The sequence below is a fragment of the Schistocerca nitens genome, chromosome 8, assembly GCF_023898315.1.
Source record: "Schistocerca nitens isolate TAMUIC-IGC-003100 chromosome 8, iqSchNite1.1, whole genome shotgun sequence".
NCBI classification, from domain to species: Eukaryota; Metazoa; Arthropoda; class Insecta; order Orthoptera; family Acrididae; genus Schistocerca; species Schistocerca nitens.
Genome location: NC_064621.1, coordinates 597383336 through 597393936, shown reverse-complemented (window position 1 = coordinate 597393936; position 10601 = coordinate 597383336).

Here is a 10601-nt window from a genome sequence, read left to right as displayed (position 1 = left end):
GAAAAGATATTCCCCTCTGTTAAAGTTCACATTTTATAAACTGACTAGAATTTGCGTCTTTTCAAAATGACGTCCAAGACTTGTGTCTCTCTAATAACCGCTTACGCGCCCAAAAATCAGAGTTACAAGTACGACAAAGATCATAGTGACAAAATAAAGAATACACATAAGAATAATATAATTGCAATATAAACATATCGACGTATCAAAGTACCTCTACATTAATGAAATCAAATCTGAATGTTTTCTCAGAAATATGTTAACTATTCTACAGAAAAACAGTAGAATATTGCTGGTACTGAGAGGCTGAGGTGAGGTGCCGCAATGGTTACGTAAAGTACCATTACAGCGTCCACATGAGCAATTAAAGTCACAATCAGAAGTTAGTCCCTCATGATCTGCTAACCAAGATTTATTGGACTGAGTAGGCCACGCTGGAGATGAAAGAATTTGTAGTGTGCAGCTACCACATTTACACTGTCACGGAAGTGGAAATTCAAAGCGTCAATCACTTCATCATAAGTTTTAGCTTCTGAATGGGTGGTGGGAAACAATTTTACGAGCACACGGTATAACACAACACCCTCATTGGTAATGAAAAAGGCAAGCCGCTCTGTACCTGGTATACTGTATGCTATGAAGTGAGCCTCGAGCTGGGTGATGTATTCTGGACAGCGTTCAACGTCCGGATTGAAGGCATGAAACGGCGCCAGAGGCGTCGTCGGCGGTGGAACAGACGGTGACGTCGGAGCCGCAGTTTGTAGTGTGACCAGACCATTTATGGCAGCAAGCAGCAGCGTCATTTGCTGAGCCTGAAAACGTACAAGATCAGACATTGAAGCCTGTTGCTGTTACGAAGAAATGGTTGATACAAATGAAAGTCTTAGAGTGAAGGGTGAAAGCACTCGTCCACGCACTCACAATGGGCTAGCACGAAAAGAAAGCAGAACTGAGCAAAAAAACAGACTTGTCGCCAACGTTTTGTATCCAGCCTGGAAGGCGGCGCGTAGGTCTCCTCCTGTAATTTGGAGGATAACCCAAATGTAGGAAGCTAGGAGGAGCAGGTGAAGTAGAAATACGTCGGTACTACAAGTAAAGTAAAAGATGTTTACTCTAGGTAAGACAAGTAATAAAATATGGTTACATAAATTTGGCTATGATGAGCACGTAGGTGCTAAGCAGGATGTATCAAAGCTAACAGAAGTTACACAGGCAAAATCTGTAGTGGCTCGCCCACTACGAAAATGAAACAATGTTGGTTGGTCGTCGGCTCGTGATCTAAATGGGCTGAATCTGGAGCGGCGCTCGTAGAGCTGCACAGCGCCGGCTAGAGGGCGCTGTCGTCGGTGTGGATCGTCCGCTCTTGTAGTGCCAACCTAAGAACTTGTACCTGCGCTGTGGCATCGTAGCTATCGGTACCACACAAGTCACACAAATTACTGGGCTTAAGGAACATTATCGATTTAAAGAAATACATATTGAAGGCACAATTAAACAGCAGTAACTAAGAAGCCTCAGGGGGCATGCATTCTTTGTGCTGTCAGGTGGTTGACGAACACCAGTCATCCAGAGTTGCTGGCATTACCGTTTCCTTTTCTTTTCGTGTTGTCAACCTTCCTCTTCAACATTCCAAATCTTTGCTTTCGTCTTTCCTTCTTCCCTATTGTAGTACAAAGTGTGGTAAAGAGGTAAAGAAAAGGATCACTAAAACACTAACCAGAAAGAGAGAGGAATTAAAGTGAACTGAAAGGCAGTACAGTAATAGGAAGAGTTTTCAGAAGTTTTTGTAACTGATAAAGATGTTATAGTAAGAAATATGTTCGAAGCAGGAAAGAATTGCCTGAAAAATAAGTAAAAAGAAGTTTTGCATTTGATGTGTTTTGAAAGCCACAAAGGTGGACTTAAGTGGAGTTAAGTAATTTCAGTAATGTGTATTTCTTTTGAATATGGTGTACAAGGTGTGTTCGAGAGCCACAGGAGTTGGCATGACTAATGTTTAAGAATTTTTCTACAAAAATTGTTTTCTCTTTGCATGAGGTGTGTCTGATATGTACTGAAAATCCACAAAAGCTGGTGTAAGTTATTTTCAGTCTGCATTAGAATATGGTAATTTTCGTGTGAGAAATTTTTCAGTATAATAATTTTCAGTAATTTTATAAGGACTTTTCATTAGTTTGGTATTCTCTGTGTATAATATGTGGGAGAGATGTTCTTTCAGAACTATTGAAACTGGCAAGAGTAATATTTATTAATTTAATAAAATTGTTATTCTTTGTATATGATGTATATAGGAGGAGTTGCAGAACTACAGAAAGTGGCCTGAATAATTTTCAGTGTATTTAATGGTTTTGTATTTTCTTATATGGTGTGTAGTGATGTTTTGCAGAGCAGCAGGTGGCAGAAATAATTTTTCAGTGTATTTAATGATGTATTTTTTCTTGGTGATAATAGCTTATTTGTGTAAAGTTAAACAGTAATTTTTTTCTCAAGAAAAGTTTAAGAAAGAGAGAGTAAAATTGTGAATCAGCAATATCTGTAACAGTAACTTGCTTAACAATTAAAATAGATTTTGGAAAAAGAATTCGATAGTAGTGCAAATTTTGGGTACTGTTAAAGTATTGAGGAACAGTTAATTCATTTTTCACTGTGTTAATTAATAATAAATGTAAAAAAATGTTGGATTGATAATGAATGTAAAGTTACCTGAGAAAGAATTTTGAGTAAAGTTTGGAAAAAAATTGACAAAAAAAATTCTTGAAGAGGTTCTTTGCAAAATGTTTTGCTTTTAACTTTTGAATTTGAGAGTCAAACTCTAAGAAATATTAACTATTAGGATAAATGTGTGTGTTAAGTTAGGATGTAGATATTAACAATGTACATTTAAATGTACTGTATATTGCAGGTAGGAAAAATGTGACAGAAGTAGATACGGTACTGAGAGAGAACCCGAGGTTGAAACAGAGCCGGACGCTGTATTCCAGTGACAAGCCATTATGTGATCCACGTGTAAATGTTTGTGATCCGTACCCATTTGCTTCGTCTGTGAAAGTAGTAGAAATCCCAAATTTGTTTTAGAAAAGTGTTGTAGTTACAGACGACCCCCGCATTGCAGTATAATGGTTACGAAAGGACATCGCTTTAGTGCCAAAATTATATTTCAGTAAAGTTTTTGGAATCCATTCAAGTGACGAAACAAAATTATTGTTTTTGGTTAAATATTATGTGCAACATGTAAGAGTTTGATTAGAAAAGAGTTTGTTGTTTCAGAACTTTTGTAAAAGTCTCATCGTGAGTGTTTTGTAATTTAAATTGAAAGAAAATGTTGTAGCATGGAATTTTGAGAGAAAAGAATTGAAAATTTTTTGTATAACAATTTACTGTATGCTGTCAAGCCCTAGCCATTGACTATTTGATGTAACTGTATATAATGTCATAATGTAATCTTAGATATTTTGATTATTTGCGAAAGACTTCAGTCCAAAATAGATTTTAGCAAGAACTATTTAGATCTGACAGTGTCGGTGTAGCTTTCGAAATCTTTTCTAACTAGCAAGTGTTTAGTAAGAACCGTAAAACATACTCAAGAGAAATTTTAGGTTCTTACGGGGTGTGTAATGTCGCGAGTCAATACGCAATAGCATTTTACTGCAGTAAGATTGTTGCGGAATCTTTTCTGGCCGCAGCGATGTTGGAGATTTGATATTTTACCAGATTCCTAATATGGTGAAATGGTAGTACCGGAAAATCCCCACTTCATCGCTACCTCGGAGATGCTTTGTCCCATCGCTCGCGCGCCGACTATAACTTACATGTTGATAACCTGCCATTGTAACAGCAGTAACCGATCTAACAGCTGTGCCAGACACTTGTTGTCTTACACAGGCGTATTCCGCCTGTTTACATATTTCCGTATTTGAATACGCATACCTATATTAGTTTGTTTGGCGCTTCAGTGTGTACATGCAAAGAGATAGGCCACTCAGAAGCATAGATCCATCATGAATGGCGATAGGCCTCTCCAAGACGAATACACTATGTTCTTTCCCTTTCCAGATCCACTTTGAAGAGTTCCTGCCGGCCAGTGTGACCGATCGGTTCTAGGCGCTTCAGCTGGAACCACGCGACCGCTACAGTCGCAGGTTCGAATACTGCCTCGGTCATGGATGTGTGTGATGTCCTTAGGTTAGTTAGGTTTAAGTAGTTCTAAGTTCTAGGGGACTGATGACTTCCGATGTCCCATACTGCTCAGAGCCATTTGGAGAGTTCCCGTGCTAGCATGCTCTGGGTTTTGCAGCCACACCAGGGCCATCCATACCGGTGTCTGGAAGGTTCTAGAAGCCCTCAGATCCATTGTTCCAGGATCAGGATCTCCGAGGCGCCTCATCCAGTCAGAGATTATGTATGAAAATACTTAGCTTGTGATTACAGTTACCCATATTACAGTCACGGTCTGAAAGTTGCCCATGCTTCACAGTAGACACTCCCTTGACAGACGCAGAGTGTAACAGTGTGACATAGCACGCTAGCCATAACGATCTGGTGTCCAAAACAGACTGGTCTGTTCTCAAGTGGAATTCGATCGAGCACCATGGAATCATGCGAGTGTAGCTCCTCCACTAGAGGATTCAGTCTAGAGATCAGTGGCATGCACATCTGCAACTACCAACAACAGGGCCACAATTAGAAGCACTACTTCGCCTCTGCGCATCACATACCATCCAAGAATCGAACAGATGTCTCTCAGCTGGTCGTGCATTCAGGATGGCGCCCAGCTGTTCTCCGGCAGTTCACTGAGCCACTGCAAGCTGTTCCAACGCAGAGCGAGCACCAGGATATAAAACACATGTTTCCAGCAGCAGCCCAATCCAGAGGATACCGCACCGAAAATTCTGCGACCAGCCAGCTGTCGCTCAGGGAATTTCATCTCCTCAGACTTGGTCTTTCATGGACTTGGTGCTCCAAGACTATTCTTTTGTGGAACATAGATTGTCAACTGTGCTCAGCAGTAATCATCACTATACCATCGAACGGACTCTGAATTTGACACACTTCCTGAATATGAGCCAGTGCTAACTAAAAGTAAGACTTATTGTCCCAATTGTGGTTCAAATGGCTCTGAGCACTATGGGACTCAACTGCTGAGGTCATTAGTCCCCTAGAACTTAGAACTAGTTAAACCTAACTAACCTAAGGACATCACACACATCCATGCCCGAGGCAGGATTCGAACCTGCGACTGTCCCAATTGTAAACTAGTTCATGGACACCAATCATCGTGATTTCCTTCAGTGGTACTTATAATCATTCAAGAGCTTTAATGAAGAAAGACAAAATAAACTTTATTGTTTCATCATCATCATCTCAGCCTTTTCCCGCGGCATGTGGGGGTCTGCGTTGCTTTGCTGGATCCTTCTCTTCCATAAATGCCTATCCCGTGCTTCTTCTCTGAGCCAACCTTTCTCCCGTAGATCCCCTGCTACCTTGTCTTACCATCTCAGTTTCGGTCTTCCTCTTCTCCTAGATCCATAGATTTCTAGGTCTTCAACTCTTCTCCCCACGTAGTACTCCCCTCTTCTCTGCACATGTCCATACCATCTTTATTGTTTATCAATCATTAATTTGTGGTTAACCAGAGCCGGCACTAAGTCAGTATTGATCAAGATTGTTTGTATTTTTGCATTTTTGTGTGGAATGGTCTACGACCTGAGGCAATCAGTTATCGAGTGTGCTCCACCATGTAGGACACTTCAACCTCATTACATAAGCCAAAATTTGAAAGCATTTCCATTCTGTAAACCAACTATCAAAAGGATTGGGTAAATTTCACACAAAATAGATTCATTTCGTCAAAACACTGTACAAAAGTATCACCTCGTGTTTACAGACTCTTGGGTGAATGGCTGTCACAAGATGAAGTGCCATAGAGTGAAATTTGTTCACACCTCTCATATAAGTGTGAGAGTTATTGGTAAAGTAACGTCCGAATCACTGTAGCTAGTCGAACGTAACACGAACATTGAAACGCGCACCCATACTGAGTCCTGGACTCCTGGCAAGCCTTGCTCGTAAAACGACGCAATTTTCATTGGTACGTCGCAGTGCACTGTTTAGTTTCAGTTCAAAATTTTTAAAACAACTGGTCACCCCAATGACTGTTTTGGACAGCAAGGAATGCTGTATGCAGCAGCGGAAATATATATATATATATATATATATATATATATATATATATATATATGTATATGTGTGTGTGTGTGTGTGTGTGTGTGTGTGTGTGTGAGCTGTATGGGCCCAGTGTAATGAGTACAGTAAAGCGCGCAAGTGGGTAAGAGCTTTCAGATACAGACGGGAAAATGCCCATGTTGAACCGCGGTCAGTCCGACCATCAGATTTGGTCGAAGCCATACACGAAAAGTCTCGTGAACACAGGCGGTATACAATTTCGGCTTTATCACTGTAATTTTTTAATGTGGATACTACAATTTTGTATAAAATTGTCTTTGGAAAGTTGCAGTTTCGCAAATTGTGCACACATGCGGTACCAGTCTGCTTACTGAGAAACACACAATTGAGAGAATGGCTTGAGCTGTTTATTTTTTGGACCGATATCGTAAGGAAGGTGAACAATTTTTGGAGAACACTTGCAACGTTGCGAGTCAATACGCAATAGCATTTTATTGCAGTAACCTACTTTGAAGTAGGGGTTCATAGCTTTGTTAACTTCAGATGATATTGAATTTTTACGTATGTCCCACATATACACTCTCACTCACTCTCATTTATTCACACAACAAAACAAAAAGTTATTAAATAAATATTAATCTTTTCTGGATTCCATGTTATGAAAATGATAAATAGTGAACGTTTGTGACTCTAAAAAATCTAAATAAATTTTTCTGCCATTTCGTGAACTTCAGTAATAATTCCAATTGATACTAAAAGACAAAATGCTATGAAACCTAGTTGACTTTAATCTTATAAGTGTCAGTTTTGGTGTTTTAGGTAATTATCTCTGAATCTTAAAGTATCTCAGCTAGACAGCTGAGATTTCAACACAACCTTCCTTTTAATAACAAAGGGCTGTATATTGACTTTTAACAAAATGGAGTAATATTTAATACAGTTTATTTAGATTCTCAGGGACTTGAATATTCTGTTGCTCGAACTAACACGGGTTGCGCTTCCCACAGCTAGGCTAGCGACAGGTGCGAGTGAACCACACTAAGATACCAGCGGCTGTATATTGCCACCGCCAACGGCTCCAAAGCTACTTTGTTGAGACCAACAATGACTGAAGATAATCATTCATCGTGATAGAAGTGCAACCCTTCCGCAAATTACTGCAGATTTCAATGCTGGACCATCAACAAGTTTTATCGTGTGAACCTTTCCATGAAACATCGTCGATATGGGCTTTCAGAGCCGAAGGCCCACTCCTGTACGCTTGATGATTCCATGACACAAAGCTTTACGCCTTGTCTCGGCCTGCCAACACAGACATTAGACTGTTGATGACTGGAAACATATTGCCTTGTAGGACGACTCTCAATTGTATCGAGCGGAGGGACAAGTACGGCTATGGAAACAACCTCATGAATCCATGGAACATCATATGAGCAGGGTACTGTTCAGGCTGGTGGTGTGGTGTCACCGCCAGACACTACACTTGCTAGGTGGTAGCCTTTAAATCGGCCGCGGTCCGTTAGTCTAGGTCGGATCCGCGTGTCGCCACTATCAGTGATTGCAGACCGAGCGCCGCCACACGGCAGGTCTAGAGAGACTTCCTAGCACTCGCCCCAGTTGTACAACCGACTTTGCTAGCGATGGTTCACTGACAAAATACGCTCTCATTTGCCGAGACGATGGTTAGCATAACCTTCAGCTACGTCATTTGCTACAACCTAGCAAGGCGCCATTACCAGCTACTATTGATATAATGAATCATGTACAGTCAAGAGCGACGCTCATCATTAATGGATTAAAGTTAAGTATTCCACCAGCTACGTACGTTTTTCTAAAGTCTAATTTCCTTGTCCTGTTCCAGACCTCACGCCAGCCTGCGTGAGCTAAAACGCGTGCCTTTCGGCTTCCTCTAATAACCCGGTGTTGGCTCTCCTGCCAACCCACAACAGGTGGAGGCTCTGTAATGGTGTGGGGCGTGTGCAGTTGGAGTGATATGCGACCCCTGATATGTCTAGATGCGACTCTGACAAGAGAGATGCACGTAAGCATCAAGTCTGATCATCTGCATCCATTCATGTCCAATGTGCATTCCGATGAACTTGGGCAATTCCAGCAGGACAATGTGACCCCCACTCGTCCAGAATTGCTACATTGTGGCTCCAGAAACACTCTTCTGAGTTTGAACTCTCCAGACATGAACATTATTGAGCAAATAAACTTAGGCTTCCGCAGCTACTGACGCAGTGAATACAATTTTTTCAGGGTTTGTGACTGCATAGTCAATATGCAAAACTACCGACGTTTCGGTCACTGTTGCAAGTGACCTTCTTCAGTTTTTTTTTCTTTTTACGCCCTGAAGAAGGTTACTTGTGACACTGACCGAAACGTCGGTAGTTTTGCATATTGACTATTCGGTCACAAACGCAGAAAAGAAATATTGACTAATATTGAGTATATCTGTGATGTCTTGCAACGTGCTGTTCAGAAGAGATCACCATCCCTTCATTTTCTTACTGATTTATCGACAGTCCTGCTGTACTCATGGTGTCTGAGACATGCTTCTGTCCGTCTCGTTTAAACACGCGCCCTAGTTACGCCTTGGCTTCCCGCCGGCGCTTTTCCGCATGGCGACGCCGCCTGTTCTCCTCGTCTCATGCCCCGCCCTCTAGGTCGGTGGAGTGGAGTGACTGAGTCGTGAAGCGTGGCAGTACGCCATCGACTACGGAAGTGCTTGTTTGTCTTACTTGCGGTGGTTTGTGTGGTGTCGGCCGGCTCATTCCACCGTGAGGTTCTACGGCATAGCGTGTCTAACTTGGAGAAGCCGTTAGCTCCGATTATACTTGTTCTTGTCGGAAGAGAATTGAAATAAGGAGCTGTGATGTTGCTGTTCCGGAGAATAGTGGGAGTCGCCGAGGACGGTTGCTCCGGGAATGTTTTGAGCACTGCGGGCGGCAGGTTTTCCTCCGGGTCTGAAGTTGAGTATATTTCGCTAATGCCGTTGTGCTTTTGACTTGCTATTGCCTTGTATTAGGGTGGTGTTTGCGACTTCCTTTATGTTGCTGCCGCCGACATTGTGTGTTTTCCGTCCACCGGTTTAGCTCGCCGGTTCTGAACCTATGAAAGAAAAGGTTGAATGTTAGTTCTGCACTGCGTCTGCGGAGTTTGACTTCGGGTGTATAGGTTGTTCTTGTGTTGCTGGGCTGTTTCCTCGGTTACGCGTCGACGTGAGCGTGAATTGCATGGTTAAAATTTGCAGTAGGCACTCCGGGCATGGTCGATGCTGTACAACGAGGATAGAAGAACATGCTGAATCTAAGGCTGTGGATGTGAACTGTTGCTACGTCATGTCACACTAGGAGACTGTCTAATTAGGTACTGATATATTGGTGGCTATCTATTGATTCTTGTGACCAATTTGGTAGTCAGTTCCAAGCCTTCATGTTCTATGTATGTGAGAGAAAGAAAAGAAATTTGTGAAGTACGTGGCTGTGCACACCTTAAAAGTTGTTGGTGCATATGTTTATCTTAAGGATTGTTTTAATACCGTATGTTGTCAGCCCCCTTTAGACTGAAAATTTTACAGGGTTAGATAATTTTATTTGTATGTTTGCCTATATGAACAGTGTCGATTGAGCTGGTGGCTTCTACACCAGTTTGTGAAATGTGGCAGCTTTACGCTGCGGTTTAATGATTTGTAATTGAAGGGCACCATTTAATTCCTCTTTGGGGCACGCCTTGTATTTTTCCCGTTTCGTACTACCTGAAGATTGTAAATCATGATATTGGGGCACGATGACTGATTGGTAGCTTTGCAGCTGCTTGTATTTCATACTCAGCAACTGTTGTTAAACTTTTGTAAATTTGCTCATCATGTTCTTGTGCGATTGTTTGCATTTTAAATTTAGATTTTATGCAAGTTTACCTTTTAGATGTATATGCATGTATTGTTGTCCCTAGGTTTTAATCTGAATAGGATCAATTGATTTATTTAAGGTTGCTAAGTTTTAGGGAACTGCTTTGCTGTATGATAGATCTTGATGCTTAATGTGGATTCTAGTCTACTGTGGCCCTTAAGGCTCTATTACTGATACATTTGTTGATTTGCCTTCTATTTTGAGAGCTTGCCTAACCTTAACCATCGGCCAGCCCTTCAGGCTGAACTGTTTATTTAGTACCTTGATGAATTGGCCCTTCTCGCCCCCCTTCTGGAAGCTCTACAGCCCTTAAGGTTTTGAAATCCAGTTTTAATATTTAACCTCCCTTGTTAGTGTACTGGGGCCCTTAAGGCCGGCTTACTGATAAATTCCTGGCCATTACTTACTTATTGCAGAATTTCTTTGACTAATTTCATTTATTACCTGGCCCTCAAGGTCGAGTTGTTAATAAGCACTTGTTATTTTCCAGTTGATATTTTTAAC